The following is a 17115-nucleotide window of genomic DNA, read 5'->3' as shown; positions in this document are numbered from 1 at the left end:
TAAGAGAGGTAGAGGGAGACCAAAACGACGATGGTTAGACTCATTTTCTAATGATCTGAAGATAAGAGCTATAGAACTAAACTAAACCAGGTCACAGAACTCGTTGCGTGTAGACCTAGAGGATTGTGGAGATGTTTATCAATTTCACAGAAACTATTTACAATACCTATATTTGTTTAGGAACGTGAAAGCGACACGTGTACGCAAGAAACACAGGGCAAAATATGGCTGTTACTTTGTGTCACTATGACATTCTTTCAATCTCATTTGACTGAGAACGCATTATGTCCTAGCAGAGATAACATAATCAAGAACCAGTTTTATGGTAGAGCATCGAGTTGTCCACCCTTTCTTTGCTCCTCTTTTATGCATAATCTACTAACGTAAATCGAAGACAGTAGAGAATGGAAGTTTCGCTCGAACAAATCCGAAAAAAGACAGAAAGAAAACAGAAACAACAGAAGAGACGGAATGGAAATAAAAACCATAACGTTTCAAGACAAAAGCATAATCGTTTCTTTGATTGGCCAATTAATGTACGTTTGTGCAACACAACTGTGTAAGCAATATACAATAAACCATTGACAATGCTCCTCTTGAGGTCGCACGCGATCTTTCTTCACATGAAGACGGAATTATGCAGAGTCTCATTGCTCTACACCCTGAGCCCCTTTTAGTCGCCTCTTACGACAGGCAGGGGATACCGCAGGTGTTACTCTACCGCCCCCGCTCATAGGGGGATAACTGACGAGTGAACATCAGTTTATGTTACATTTTCAGGACAATGAATTTTTTCTGAACACCTTTTCAGGTCGACACAGCGACTGTCAAGATTTACGTAATACGTTCTACAGCGTTCCTAGAAGATGGCTGTACCGTGAACCACTGACAGTTCAGATGTTTCGCCCTTGTTCGAGAGCTACGGACGGTTGTGAAATATAATGTTCTTCACGTCACCGTTTCATTCCCTGGGTTTCGTTGAGATTCTCATCGACTCCGCAACTGTCCCTTGCCAGTTTAGTGTCAAGGATATCTCCTTGTGGATGTTCTAATTTTTCTGCAAATGTCAGTGTTGTATTGTTTAATGTACTCCAGTGGGCATAACTTGGGTGGTATTATGTTGAAATGAACCTGGTACCATTTAATAACAAAAACTGAATCAGGCTGTGCGGAGGTACCGATGACAGGTTTCACGTGAAATAAGTACCGCTTGATAGGTTCTGACGAAAGAAAGTACCGGATCAGCAAGAGTTTGAAATATTGGTGCTGACATTTTATTTTTTAATTCTACATATATTTGCACATCTTCAAGACCATGGGATCCAAATAGTTTCCCACTACTAACACTGTACCTGTGCTCGATTGGGAGTCCTGCAACGCTCCCGATAAGCCTTTCGATGCTTGACACTGGTGATTTTAGACCTTTTGAAATTCTGATAGGTCGTTTTGTTCACTCTAATGTGCTTTCGATAATTTTGAAGCCATTTATTGTCCATATTTCGACATTTTACGAAAGAAAGAGAGGTTTCGCAATTCTTTGCACCGTAATGGTGATGGTGGTCGTTGTGGTGATTATTGTTTTAAGAGAAAGTATAACTGGGCAACCATCCTCTATTGACACTAATTAGAGGAAAAAATGGAAGGAGTGCGGCACTTCAAAAAATTACGGTATCGGACAAAAATAGCCAAGAGCCACGAAGGGCGTGAAAATGAAAGACTCTCTAGGCCTTGATAACCTAGTACCGTCGGGGTTAGGAAAGAAAAAGAGTTGACCAAGAGAGGTCAGATAGAGTAGATTAAAGCGAGGAGCCTGGCACAAGTAAGTATTTGGTGGGGACAGACTGTGATCGCATTTAATTCGGGTAGCAGGAGGCTACAACCCGCCCCACAGTGTATACTAGTGACGTGCATGGTTTTTTTTTAGAATTTAATTTTTTTTATTGAGAATGTCAAACTCTACGTACCTACTAAACGAGATACACAAACTTATTATTGTTTTAAACAAAAATATTAGAACAAATTTAGGATGATTCCGCAAATGGAACGTTGATAAGTTGCATCTAAACAAATTAAAATTTAAGACAGGAAAACATCAGGTCGTTCACAGCAGAATAATTTAAAAAACCCACTTTTTCCTTTTGCACACTAGGAGCAAACTTAATTATTCCTGTCATTCATTATCCAAATCCTTGAACAGTTCACAGTTATACTAACACAAAACACTCTGCAGTTAACATAAAATTGGCAGATATTACACAAGGGACATAACAGGAAGGCACTCAGAATTTAAAAAGATGTGTTCCAAAAGCTTCCTGAAGACACTTCTGTCTGACCATCTTCCATCGTTCTTTCCTGAGACGATCCAGAAATCCAGGTAAAGTCACACTTGTATGCTGAGAGTACGCCTTGATATTGTAGTGAATGGCTCCGGCTGTTATCCATATGCAAGCGTTTACACTCTCGTTCTGTGCGTGATTTAGTTCCAGATTCAGTATCTCTCTCACTCTGTCACTGGTTGTTGTTGTGCCTGATATCCTGTAGATAGCGTTTAGTGTCCATCTCCAAACTAGTGCCGCATTGCCGCATGTGGTAACTCGAAGCACGAGACTGTCCAGGCACTTGTCATCAGATACTTGTCCATGCCGTTTTCAATTTCTCACCCGTCGGGACGATTTCATTTGTGTATATGTCGAGCGATACCCTCCATTCAATCGGGATCCATTTGTTCCAAATATTTTTCCAGATCTGCGTCCAGTCACGATGTGGGTATTTATGTTGTACTAGTGGAATACATTTAGATTGCTTCAATCTGAAGTTGTATATATTCTTAGCTTTATCCAACTTTCCAGCTGTAATTTCTGTTTCTGGAAGTTGTTGTAGAATGGAGAGAGCGTTCCGGAAGACCCTTCAAAAGGGATATTGTTGTTGCAGGTTTGTTGTTACACACAAATTTAGTACTGCACTATCAAATGCATCTCCTCTTGAGTTCAATGCTTTAATGATATGTGACAGAAAGAGTGCTGTGCATTTCTTTTCGACTGCAATTAGGCGCAAGCCACCATCCTCTTCAGTAACATGAAGTTGATCTCTTCTTATTCTGTATCTGTATCCTTTCCATAGATAAAATACAATTGCCATTTCAACACGTTGGCACATGACATGTGAGGCGGGAAGAATTTGGGCAAGGTACCAGAGCTTCGACAGCGCAAAGATATTTATATGCCAAACGTTTTGGGAAATGTTGAGTCTCCTTGAAAGTTCCTCCTTTAGCTGAAACCGTAGCGTGTTTAGAGCAGAACTCCAATTAGACTCTATCGTCTCTGAAATATCGTTACTGAAGGTAATGCCCAATATCTTGCAGTGGTTAACGATTGGAATCCGGGAGCTGGCAAATATTTGTCGATTTTCATTTGAACCTAATAGCAATAATGAGGATTTGCTATAATTCACTTGCGTCCCAGACACCTTACAGAAGGTCTCGAGAGCCTCTTGCGCATTATTAGCATCTTCGTCACTGGTCAACAATAGGGTAATGTCATCCGCGTATGCGCGTACTGTGAAGCATTCGTTGTTAATAGTTAGTCCGATTAAATAATTTTTCAAACTTTGAATCAGGGGTTCTATTGCTAAAACAAAAATTGCCATTGATAATGGGCATCCTTGTCTAATTGATTTGTTTATCGAAAATTTTGCTGATAGAAATCCATTGATCATAACTCGTGAGGATGCCTTGTGGTATATGCGCTGTATTGTTTCTATGATACTGTTTGGAAATCGAAACTGTTTTAAAACTTTCCAAAGATAAGAGTGTGCTATCCTATCGAAGGCTTTGCTGAGGTCAATGCTAGCCAGAGCTCCTGAAGCATTGTCACACACTGAATGATATATGATAACATCACGTATTGCCAGTAGATTATGTAAGATGGTTTTTTCAGGTATAGTGCAAACCTGTCCATTAGTAATTAATGAAGGGTGAATAATTCTGATTCTGTTCGCTAAAATCTTGGCCAGTAGCTTATAGTCGGTGTTTAATATTGTAATAGGTCTATAGTCACTGATTTACGTGCAAGCGGAGAGTTTGGGAATTAGGATGATAATTCCCTATGCAAATGTATCACTTATGTTGTGACTGAAGGTATAATTAATAACTTGTGTCAGATCTTAACCGATAATGTTCCAAAATTTCTTATACCATTCATACGGGATCCCATCATAGCCTGGCGTCTTATTTGGTGCAGTATGGTCTAACGCGCGCTTCACGTCTTCCTCGGAAATATTATTAGTAAGATGTGCGATATCATCTCCTTCTAGATGACTCTGGAGATGATGCAGATATCTGTCAATATCGAACTCTGCGATGCTGTCTTCTGCAAACATTTCACGGAAATATCTCTCACTTTCTGAAAGGAGCTCTTCCTTTGTAGTGAACATTGTCCCTTTACCATTATCCCATCGATTAATAAATTGCTTATTGGCTGATCGTCTAATCTTGGCAATGTGGTAGAGAGAGATAGTCTCTCTTTCGATTAGGGAAGTGCCTTTTACGTGCTGATGTAGTTGTTCTAGGCTGCTTTCCTTAATACCTAACATAATTCATTTAATAGAATTTAATGCAGAAGAGACATTTTGGCCTTGCTGTTTCATGTGATGCAGATCAAACATAACTCTGTCATAGAATTCAGTTTTCCTACTTGTATCCTGGTTGTGCTCATACGCTATTATCCTTCCGAAAGCTCTAATGGCAGGTTTAAGTTCATATGTCCACCAGTCCATCACGCTACTATAGCGATTTTGAGCTAATTTGCATTGGTGATAACACTCCGTGAAACGCTGGACATCCTCAGTATTATTTAAAACAGACCTATTCATCTTCCATATTCCTTTCCCCATGATGCATCTGTCACTCCTTGTTGTCTTCATCATGACTAGAACGCTATGGTGATCGCTAAAGGCGACTGGAATCACCTTACAGTTATCGAGGAGCTGTATTTGTGCCATAAATATGTACATCCTATCTATCCTGGATTTCGACTCCCCACGGCAATATGTAAATTCGACATGTGAGCCGTGTAGCTGCTGCCACACATCTTTGAGCTGCATAAACTGTATTAGTGTCTGAAGGCCTGGACAAAAGTTAAAAGTACCTGTTTGGTCTCGTGGGCGAAGAGTGCAGTTGAAATCACCTACTAGAATTATTGGACCAGGTGTCACTAAATGGGGCACTATTTCATTTGTAAATAATAGGTTTCGGTCCTGTTTGTACTGTGACCCGGATGGGCTATATACGTTTATCAATCTTGTGTTATTATAGGTGGCAGACAGAAACCTTCCCGTAGGGTCCATGATGACATCAGTGAGCTGAATTCCTTTCCTGTATACTATTGCAGTTCCTCGGAAGTTATCTCCATCGTTCGTTATATAGTCATAGTTATATAAGAAATGGAAGTTTGTCTCATTAACTTCCTGGAGGAATAAGATATCAATATCATATTCCTTCACGAACCGACTATGCAGCGCTTGAGTTGTAACACTCCTTGCTTCATTAATATTAAGGGTGGCGTAAGTTGTAAGAAGACTCACCATAACAAGACAGAGAGGGACTGCAAAATGCCAAGAAGCTGTATTCACGTTTGCGTAGACGGTTATTTATAGATGCGACAGGTAGTGGTTGGTGCAGAGTCAGTTAGGTACAGACGATTTAGAATTAGACCCTTTCCGCTCGGCACTCTTCTTTCTTGTATGTAGACGTGGGTCCCTATAGCTTAAGGAAGTATGTGATGGTTGACTGTCCTTCAAGCTTTTGTCCGCCGTGGATGACGTACTGTGTGTTTTATTTATGTTTCTCATTCGAGGTGACGACGTCTTACTTTATGTCTCTTCTCCAGTACACTATTCAGTTTCCACACCTTCCTCTATCATTTCGGTGTCTATTAAGTCCCGATCTGGCGTATCTGCACTGCCCATAATTTCGGTTTCCATCCTAGAGGGGAGAGATGCGTTGTTCGGAGTCTGACTAAGATGCAGGATTAAAGGGGTGCTTGGAATATCTGTCAGGTAATTCACGGACTCCTGGGCAGGCGTGGAGTTATCTGTGGCCAAGGATATGGAAGGCACGTCTTTAGTTGCATTAATTTGTTCATGTATTTCAGGAGGTAGGGATTTGGAAATGTATGTTCCATCTCAGTCTTCAAACGTTTGTTCTGACTCTCCGTGACCGAAGGAAATTTATTCCTATCAATAGCCGGGTTGTGTGCTGTGTTTTCCTCATTGTGTATATCTGCCCACGGGGCTTGTTTACTGGCGTTGTTGTGTGGCTCGCTTAGCGAGGGTGAAACTGGTATAGTGGGGTCTAGTTCACTGATGGAGGAGTTAACAGGTGTGAGTGTGGCATTGCTTATATTTCTCCTCTCTGCCAAGCGATTCTGGCGAAGCGGACAGTCTGGTTTCAAGTGACTGGGCGAATTACAAGCAAGACATGTTCTAGTTTGGCCGTCATAAATAACCTGTGCACGAAAGCCTTCAATATATAAGAAGGAAGGTATTGGGTCTTTTCACTCCATAACTCCATTCGAATAGCACGTATACCATTGCATACTTTGAAGGGGTGTTGTTGTGACCACTCCTCTTCCCTGTGTTCTACCACTTTCTCGTATTTACTTAACGCTGATGAAATGGACTCTATAGGCACTTCCGGGGGAACATTAAGTATTCGAACATTCTTTTGTACCCTGTCAGCTGGCATCACAGTAACTTTTCCTATGCGACCATCACTTAAGATTATTTTCTGAATCCCTGAATAGTGACATATCAAACGTTCGTAAATCACTGTTGAAATTACCTTAATATATGTTGCGGTTTCCAGATTGTCCAGCTGGATCATGTCGATTTGATCCGATGATAATTTCAGCAGTGACTGGATCCAATTATGTACGTCCCACGCCGAAGGCTTATTCTCACGTTCAAATATGCATTTCAGAGTATTCCTCCTTACAAATTTTGTTGCCATGATATTACTTATCTTTTCACTGTTTCACTGGAAAAACAATTAAACGAATCACACAAGTAGAACTCGAAACAAACTCGTAGTTTTCTTAACAAGTACACTGTTGTGACACGAGCAACTAGCAGGAGAATGCAGAGCAGACAACCTTCTCTCACCGCTAACAGCGGCCAACTTTGTTCGAAATTGAGACGGGTAACCAAGACGGAGCAACGTGTGCCTTGCTGCATATGCAACCATTATCACGCCTGAGAGGACCGTGTAAGCTAAACTACCCGAGTTTGCTCCAATTTGTTCGACAGGGCGAAGCGAAGTGTGCTGACAAGGGAGAATGAACTTGCTTGCTTTACTGACTTTGCAAGCAATGTGGTTCATCTAGAAATGAGAAAAACCTTGTTAAAAGAGCAAAGACAGGGAATTCGGAGGTATAAAAGGGTAATGGAATGGTTGAGTTATGAGTCGACGGATACAGAGTGGGCCTCGGCGTGAAGGAGAGAGTAGGTGGTACAAATAGGTGGTCGTGGTAGTAGTAGTAGTAGTAGTAGTAGTAGTAGGTAGTAGTAGTAGTAGTAGTAGTAGTAGTAGTAGGTAGTAGAGGGGCTGGTCCCCGCCGTCAGCTGTCCTGAGTATGGTTCTCCGTGGTTTTCCATTCTCCTGTACAAAAGCGAATGCCGGAACAGTTCCTAGTATATGTCACGCCCGCCAATCCTCTCACCTTCTCCGCACATCTCCTTCACCGTAACAAATCTCCTGGCCTGAGAGACGGCGTCACCGTCAAGGAGGCCAGCCTCCCCCTTCAGGGGATAAATGAAAATAGTAGTAGTAAGAGTAGTTGTAGTACGTGGTGGAAGTGAGCCCATCTCTATTGATTAGTTTATATTCACTGCTTTGAATTTTATCCATAACGCTGTCCGTCGATTGACATGGCATGGTGAACTTCAGCTCATAACTAATGGTTAACTCAACTACTACCACTACTACTACTACTACTACAATTTCATGCCCAGTCAGAGTCCATCATTGTGGCAAAAGTGTAATGCTTCGAGCGATAAAGGTACTTGAGACAAACTTACCAGAGTATGGCTAAATTAGTACACAGAAAGGCGAACACTTGTACCTGCGGCTGGGATAGCGCACGTAGGAGCGAGTGTCAAGGGGCAAGGTCGAATGAACATAGCTCGCCTAGCCTCTGAGAAGCAACCTTCGGTCATGAGCATACTCAACAGATATGAACTAAGCATAGAACGTGTTTCGCATGACACTAGTGTGTACATGACAGTCGGTGACCTCGCTAGCATCTGTGGCAAATTCCTGTGCGTAGTGTTCATTCACATTGAAAGTTCAAATGAGCATTTGAGATATCGGGAACTTGTCCGTCCATGCCATTATATGGGAATTAATACCTTCCAGGCGTTGTAAATGGAGATATGAACTGGCTTTCTCCCCCCTCCCCGCCAAACAGAAGCAAAGCCAGGCCTCAGGTAAGGACCCCGTCGCCGCCAACCTATGCTCCCAAGTTAAGAGACCCTGGGGCACCTTTATTTGCCTCTCATGAAAAACAGGGGATACCGTAGAAATTATTCTACCACCCTCGATCACAGGGGGGAAATCCTGGCACTGCAAAAGCAAAGCAAAGTCACCTCGGTACAGGCCATGAAGGCCCTTGGAGGAGCGGAAGGTAAAGGCTTCCACCATTGTTAACCTCGGCATGTGATGGGATAGAATGGTTAGCTTTACGCCCGGCCGCCTTTGCCCCCAGGAATTAACCTGGTACTCATTTTTGGTGTAGGCTGAGTGAGCCTCAGGGCCATATGATCTGAAATGTTCTCTTTTGATCTTTTCTTGCCATTTACTTGTAGAACTCATTAATTAATACGAATCAATTGAGACGTCATGCAACGCGCTACCATGCCGGAGTCCACAACTACACAATTTTTAAGGATGGGCGTGACTGAAGCCGGGAGTCGAGAATGTCGACCCTTTCGACCCGAGCACCGGAACCGTTTCGCATGAAGCTTCGCGACTCCACACTAATGTTACGCACATTTGGAAACGTGGAGAGAATATGAAAATACGATTTGTATAAAACACTCATTTCATGGCATTGGAGGATGCATTCTATTATATTACACGGTTAATAATCATAGTTTATGATTGAAATCATACCGAGCCAAAACTATCGGCACCGAGCTCGATAGCTGCAGTCGCTTAAGTGCGGCCAGTATCCAGTGATCGGGAGCTAGTGGGTTCGAGCCCCACTGTCGGCAGCCCTGAAGATGGTTTTCCGTGGTTTCCGATTTTCACACCAGGCAAATGCCGGGGCTGTACCTTAATTAAGGCCACGGCCGCTTCCTTCCAATTCCTATGCCTTTCCTCTCCTATCGTTGCCATAAGACATATCTGTGTCGGTGCGACGTAAAGCAAATAGCAAAAAAGCAAACAAAAAAACAACAACTATCGGGTTGATAAGTAGCGACAGAAAATAAATGCACGTGGGTAACGCACTTCTATTTATTTAAGTACTTAGCTATTTCTGAACAAATAGCCCTTCTATGGTATAAAGTCGGCCTCTATTCCGGTGGTACGAACCCCGGTCACTACATGTGAGGCTTTTGCTGGACAAAGCGGAGACGGACAGGTATTTTCCAGGTACTCTGGATTCCCCTATCTTCTTTCATTCCAGTAACCCTCTCCACAATCATTTCATTCAAGTCATTCATTTAATGATTGCTCATAGGATTTTGACAGTCCTTGGCAGCCGGCACAATTATCTTTTTTTTTGCTAGTTGTTTTACGTCGCACCGACACAGATATGTCTTACGGCGACGATGGGACAGGAAAGGGCTAGGAGTGGGAAAGAAGCGGCCGTGACCTTAATTAAGGTACAGCCCCAGCATTTGCCTGGTGTGAAAATGGGAAACCACGGAAAACCATTTTCAGGGCTGCCGATAGTGGGGTTCGAAGCTACTATCTCCCGAATACTGGATACTGGCCTCACTTAAGCGACTGCAGCTATCGAGCTCGGTCAATTACCTTTCCTCGGCTTCATTAATTCCATTCCCGATCCAGTCAACTGACTGGAAAAGTGGATTTACATTTATTTCTGAACAAGGACAGCATTAAGGTCGAATTATACTTCGTTGTTGCATTTATTGGAACTGATTTTGATGACCACTCCATGTATATTTCCATTTCTTGAACTGTTCACTTGAAAATAAATTTATTATTCCGGCTGTTATAGAACATGTCGTAGGCGTAAGTGATGTTGGTGATTGTCGTCATTGCTGTATCAATTTAGACCAATTAGGTAGGCGTAAGAATCTAGTCACAAGAAGAGTAACTATATGGAGTAACGTCTTATAGTCGTTCAAATAAATCTGTCATTCACGTAAAATAATTTCGAAGTTTAATTCACATACATGGCGTTCTAGAGTCGATTGTTTAGTGATTTTGTCCACGAATAAGTCCTTTCAAGTTATTCTATCCGGATTGGGAACAATAATGCTGTACCAGGAGGTACTTAGCACATTAAAATTGAAACAACTAGTGCAAGAAGGTGGGACGTTGATCAAAAGATGTCACTACTAAAGTGATAGAGTAATGTGCTATTTTAAAGTTTCCTAAACTGACTGGATTTCTTTTGTTCTTTAGTATATCAAAGGTCGCAACAGCGATTTCAACAAGTTTGGACTCATCTCCATAGATGTCTCTATTAAAGAACTGATGTCATGCACTCTGGTGCAAACTGAAATAACTAGAAATTTAAAGAAATTTTGTGTTTATAGATTTTCTGAACTGAATTGACTTTCCTTATTTTTGATACTTCAACGTATGCAACACTTCTTACTCATCCCGCCAGCTTGGGAGTCTGGCCCATCATAATTTTTGTGTATTTAATTTTCAGCCAATCATAGGCTTCTTGTAACTTTTTGTCTGCCCAATAAAAAGGGAGGGTGTGTCCGGATTTCGTCCAGAACGTTCTCGAACCTTCCTCTCGGATATAAAAGCTGACGCCTTTTCAAGCTAACTTGTCTTATTGGTCGTCGTATTACTGAGTGTATGTGTGTTAAGAGAGGAGACGGGGGTCCTCATTCTTCGACAGGTAGAACACAAGCCCAGGTAATGGCCACCATATTTCTATCTCCGTAGTTATCTCCGCAAGCCGACCTGAGGGGAATGTTCCCTATCTTTCGCAATGTAACTGTACATTTTCTAAAATGTAAACCTTCCTTTCTGCACATGTAAAAGTTCAAGTTAGTCAAAGGTACTTAACTGAAAACCGGGGATAGAGAGTGCGTTACCCTCTCGAATTCGCCGTCAATTAATCTTGAGGTGGCTATGATTATGTAACTGTTATTCTCTTGTAAATTGTAAATTAACTTGTACTTCTAGTCACCTCAGTAGTGTGGGATTAGCCTCTGCGTCGACGAGCCGCAAGCCCAAGTAGGGTTTTAACCTCTTGATTTCAAGGAGCGCAAATGTCCGTCCCCATACATTTTCTTTTTGGGGCCAGTAATTGAGCCTGTTAATTTCCAGTAGAATGGGTACTAGATACCCCTGTTTAAACTAAAAGGTAATTGATATGGCATTGTAAATTGTAGGTTGTGCCTAGAAAGGCCTCAAAGCGTAATTTTATTGAACAAAGACGCTCTTTTCCGTCTTGTAATAGTTAATGGTTACCTTGAGTAGGCTGTAAGTGTTTGGGAGGGTAGTCTCCTGGGTAGAATTGTAGAGCATTGAGGCTCTTTTGTTGTAATGTAATAGATATTTGTGTAATATTGAGTGGTGCCTTTGGAAGGCAGTAACTTGTAACCGTTGGAGCAAAATCTTGAAAATTGTGTTTTGAATATGCTGTAAAAGAAATTGGGAGATTCATCTCCTGGTCCATTTGTCTGAACGCTAGATTAGTGATGTAGTGACTTCCGTAAACAGGGAGTTCAAATTGTAACGAACCTTTTCTAGGTTTTCCCTTTTTCTACTCTGTACCTGAAATCTGTTGTTTCTTCTCTTGTTACTTGTTAAAATTTAAGATCTGAAAAGAAATATAACCTTTATTTTAAAGTTTTAAATGAATCTTTGATTATCGTAGACAGACCCACCTTCTTTCACCTCTGCGTTCCACATAATACCCTGGAACAAATACAATTTTTACCGTTGTTACCTTAGTATGGGAAAAGGGTTAATCCTATTTATCTGAAAATACTTAATCACTTTTTGGTCCAAACTAATTATAGGTAACGTAGGGTATATGTTGGTTTGATAGCCGGAATGGAAGATAGGGTATTAAAAGCGTTGTCACAACACATTTTAATGGTTTTGGTGTGAGAACATTCTGATATATCAAGCCCTAGAACGAACTGTTTTCGAGACACCATTTAAGTAGAATGTATCAGTAGATAATGTACGTTATCACTATACCTCGGATTTGTAGGTGGTAATAGGTTAGAATGCGAAGTAATGTGGTTTGTAGTGAGTGTCAAGCATCCCGTTGTACCATAGTGTTGGAAGAGTAGCATGAATTCAAGGAGTTCCATAGGCTGTACCCCTAATATCTATGCAAATCTCATAGCATAACCGTTGTACAGTGTAGAGTATACTTGTTACTGGCTTAAGTAAGTTTGCATTCTAACCTATCAGCACCTAATAATCCGGACTCTAGTTATCACGCACCAAAGAACCATGAAAAGAATTGTGTACTTGCATTACGAAATAAAAGAATATTGTAAATACAGTACATGAAATTGAACGTTCGTCTTTTATAATTATAGAAATGCGTTGTCTGTTTCTGGAAGCTCAGCAGCCTTCATAATTCCTGCGATGTTTCTTTCCTGTAACTCGAACGAATATCATGTATAATGTTCGTCATAGTTCACAGTACGACAACTTCCTAGCAGTTTCATTAACGATCAACGACTGTAACTAAGTGCAATGGATGGAGTCGACACCGGAGTCGAGAGTGTCGGTTCCAGAGGCCACAGAGTCGACTCTTCACGATTCCGTTTGCAAAACATCCCTACTAATTCTTATGCCTATTGCTCACGGTAAAATGTTTCGTAAAATTTGTTGTACAATTAATTTTATGAAAATTTGGTGGAAGCAAATTATGCTGCTCACGGTAAAATTATTTTATAGAATCCGTGGAAGTGGTGGAAGCATCAGGATGGCCATCTATGAACTCACTTTTAAACTGAGATGTGTATGTGTTGCCATCTATCGATAAACTTTTAAACCAAGATTCAGCTGATCAACTTACAGTGTGTTTGAGACTTTGGCTTCAACAAACAAAGCAAAACTTGCTGCTTTGCCTGCAATTATATGTTGTAGGCCTACAGTGGTAAAAAGGAAGAAAATAAATGCCAGGAAATGCTGGACTCGGGATTGGATCAAAAGAAGAGAAGAAGGTAGAGGTTTTGCTGTCCTTGGTCGAAAATTAGTTGAGGTTATAAGACCAGCATTCATATAGGAATTAGGCGATTGTTCTTTCTGCGTCTCTTCTTGCATTTCTGTTGTGGTAAAGTGGGGTTTTAACTTCGTACAAACAAGGATATTTCTGGTATTCGTCCAGTGAAACACTAACAGCTTCCTTAGTCCACACGGATCCTGACATTTTGTTTGTTTACAATCGAGCTTCACAATCTTCTCACGACGTAGCGCCAGCAACATCGTGATGTCAGCTTCTCTGATTGGTTCGTTTCGTAAAATTAATTTTATGGAATAGAACAAGTCCTATTTTTTGAAAAGTTTTATCAAAGGTTTCATAAAACTTGAATTTGACCATGAGCAACATAAATTTTACAAAATTAAATTATTGCACAATAAATTTGACAGAAAATTTTACCGTGAGCAACAGGTATTAGCCGTGTGGCACGGTGATATTACTACCTGAAGATGGCAGCACCACTACATCACCCGATGACGTCATACTGTGGCCAGACTCTTCTTATCAGGTACAATGCTCCTTCTTTTTTACATGGAATACTACCGTTGCACGCACTGTCTAGAAATTACTTGGATTTTGAAAACTTGCAGGTTTCTGTTACGCTCACCGCTTTGTTGGGCTCAAAGCTTGTCGATGTGACTGTACGAGAAGCGATGTGATGTTGACCTTAACGCTTATCAGTTAAATCGAGGTAAAGAGACTTATAAACAAGATGCGAAACGTTTTTCAAACTGAAGTTGCGGACTCCCAACCGAAAAATAAATAAAACGCTGTGATATCAATTATCACGGAAGAGATTACTTTATGAGCCGTAATTCTTTACGTGCAAGTTAATAACACAAGTACCTGCAATAAAGATAAGTGTGGTATTTTACCCTACTGAAACGGTCTCTAGAAAGGGAATACATTTTTCCTAAAAAAATTAGGAGGTGATTAGTCTTATATTAGTTACATTTTTGAAAAAATGCTAGTCCAACTAATAGATCTTAGGCAATTAACACTCGTATCAGTTTAATACTGTACATTTCTAGTGTAGAATGTGGAGCTACGTATATTCCTGTACGCCGCAGAAACATGGACTCTGAAATACTATCTAATAATAATAATAATAATAATAATAATAATAATAATAATAATAATAATAATGCTCTCCTATGTGGTCTAGTGGTCAGTGTGATTAGCTGCCACCCCTGGAGGCCCGAGTTCAATTCCCGGCTCTGCCACGAAATTTGAAGAGTGGTACGACGGCTGGAACGAGATCTACTCAGCCTCGGGAGGTCAACTGACTAGAGGGGGATTCGATTCCCTCGTCAGCCATCCTCGGAGTGGTTTCCCACTTGACCTCCTGGCAAATGCCGGGATGGTACCTAACTTAAGTCCAAGGAAGCTTCCTTCCCTCTTCCTTGTCTATCTCTTCCAATCTTCCCATCCCCCTACAAGGCCCCTGTTCAGCATAGTACGTGGGGCCGCCTGGGCGAGGCACTGGTCCTCCTTCCAGTTGTATCCCCCGTCCCAAAGGCTGACGCTCCAGGACACTGCCCTTAAGGCGGTAGAGATGAGATCCGTCGCTGAGTCCGAGAGAAAAACCAACCCTGGAGGGTAAACGGATTAAGAAAGAAAGAAAGAAAGAAAGAAAGAAAGAAAGAAAGAAAGAATAATAATTTTATCATAATTTTTATCATTTTTGGGCACATTAAAAGGATGAATCTTAAGAGACTGGCACACAGAATACTTAATCTGCAACAAAAGTGGAAGGAACCACCTTTATGGCTTAAGGAGGTTCACAAGGACTTGGAAGAAGTGGGGATCCAGGAGAGAGAGAGAGAGATACAGGAAAGAATGAATCTTTAGAAAGAGAACTGCGGAAATGAGGGATGTACTGGAGAAACCCGTCAAGTCACGGAACGTATTAATTGGAGAGGGACAAAGAAGATATCACAGACATAAGAACATCTGGAAGGAGTGCAAATAAAAGGGAATAAGCTAGAAGATCTGGCGGATTTTGTAAAGTAGGTCCATACATTACCATAAGGAATGAAATAGAAAACAATAATGGAGTGTGGCCTCCGAACAGGCCTGGCGCAAGTCTTTTGAGTTGACGCCGTATAGGCAACACCGTTGGGGTCAGAAAGGAACAAGTGTTGATCAAGGGAGATGGGGTAGTAAAATATGAACGTGAGGAACCTGGCAGTGCCACGCTCAGCTGTAGTAACTCTACTTGAAGATCTGAGAGACTCTGGCGTCCCCTTTTAGTCGCCTCTTAGGACAAGCAGGGAGATACCGTGGATATATTCTACAGACCTCACCCACAACGGAAACACTCAGTAAACCGTGCAGAAAGTAAAATGTGGTGTTACAGAAGAATGTAGAACGTAGAAAAGTATTGAAAATTATGCACATTTAAAAGTGAAAAATCTAATCTCGACACTGGAAAGAATTCTCCACCAGTAGGCAGTGTCTGAATATCCCTGTTCCGGAGGATTGGAGTCTACAGCTTCAGGTTACGGTTAGAGTTTGATAACAGGAAATTTAAATACTGACTGGAGTTCAGGGGAAGTGGATAAAGAAATTTTGGCTCTGATTCGGGATCGTTCAAAGGGTGGGAAATATAAAGAAAGAAATTAGGTCGTTTCTGATCGCTGGTAAGAGACAAGGTCCTTCTTTGAGAGGACCGTCGCGGAAATCTTACTGTATATACCATTGATATTCAAACCGCAATGTTTCTTGTTCCTTGGACTGGAGCATTGATCAGTGCAAAAGCAATCGATTTTGCAATGAATGCCATTATTTATCACGATTGGCAGAAATTTTAGAAATCCATATTTTTAATCTTCAAAATATTCTGCATTATACATGGTTTTCTACAGAGGTTATTCGTGAAGTGGTTTTTAATGTCATTGAAATCATCAAACAATTTTATTTTTAAAGAATTCTGTAGTAGCTAGTGTCTATTATAGGGATGGCGAACCTTTTCCTACTACTGTGTCAATTAAGGCCTTGAACATTGAGAAAGTGAGATGAGAGAAGATTGGAGGCACTAGGGATGTGGGTATGGAGGAGAATAGAACGAGCGAAATGGGAAGACCGGGCAAGGAATGAGGAGGTATTACGAAGAGTTGGAGAAGAACAAAGTATGTTGCAAATCATTAGAAGGAAAAAAAAAGTGAACTGGATCGGACATTGTTTGAGGAGGGGCTGTTTACTGAAAGAAGGAATAGAAGGAATGGCGAAAGGCAAACGAGGAAGAGGAAGGAAAAATATCAAATGTTGGACAATATCCAAGGAAATAAATATTCGGACATGAAAAACTTGGCGCAGGACAGGCAACAGTGGGAGAGGTTCATCCCGTGACAAGACCTGCCATAAGGCAGAATACCTAGATGGTGACTGCATAGTGTGCCACCGGTTATTTTCCTTAAAATCATCATGAAACCACTCATTTGACTTCATTTACGTTTCAGATTGCGTTATACTGCTAATAATAAGAGTTGGCGTCTGACAGGTAATGTTGGAGGGGGGAGCACTGCACGTGCCATTTCACGATGTTGCCACATTCCAGCATTCCTTTCTACATACTCTTACCCCTCGCTTCCGGCTCACTTGTTCCCTCCTTCATTCTGACCGCTGTGATCTGTTGTAGACTACCTGGCCAGGCGGTGTCGTCCCATTTGCGATC

This window comes from Anabrus simplex, chromosome 8 (genome assembly GCF_040414725.1).
Source record: "Anabrus simplex isolate iqAnaSimp1 chromosome 8, ASM4041472v1, whole genome shotgun sequence".
NCBI classification, from domain to species: Eukaryota; Metazoa; Arthropoda; class Insecta; order Orthoptera; family Tettigoniidae; genus Anabrus; species Anabrus simplex.
Note: the sequence above shows the minus strand (reverse complement) of the source record.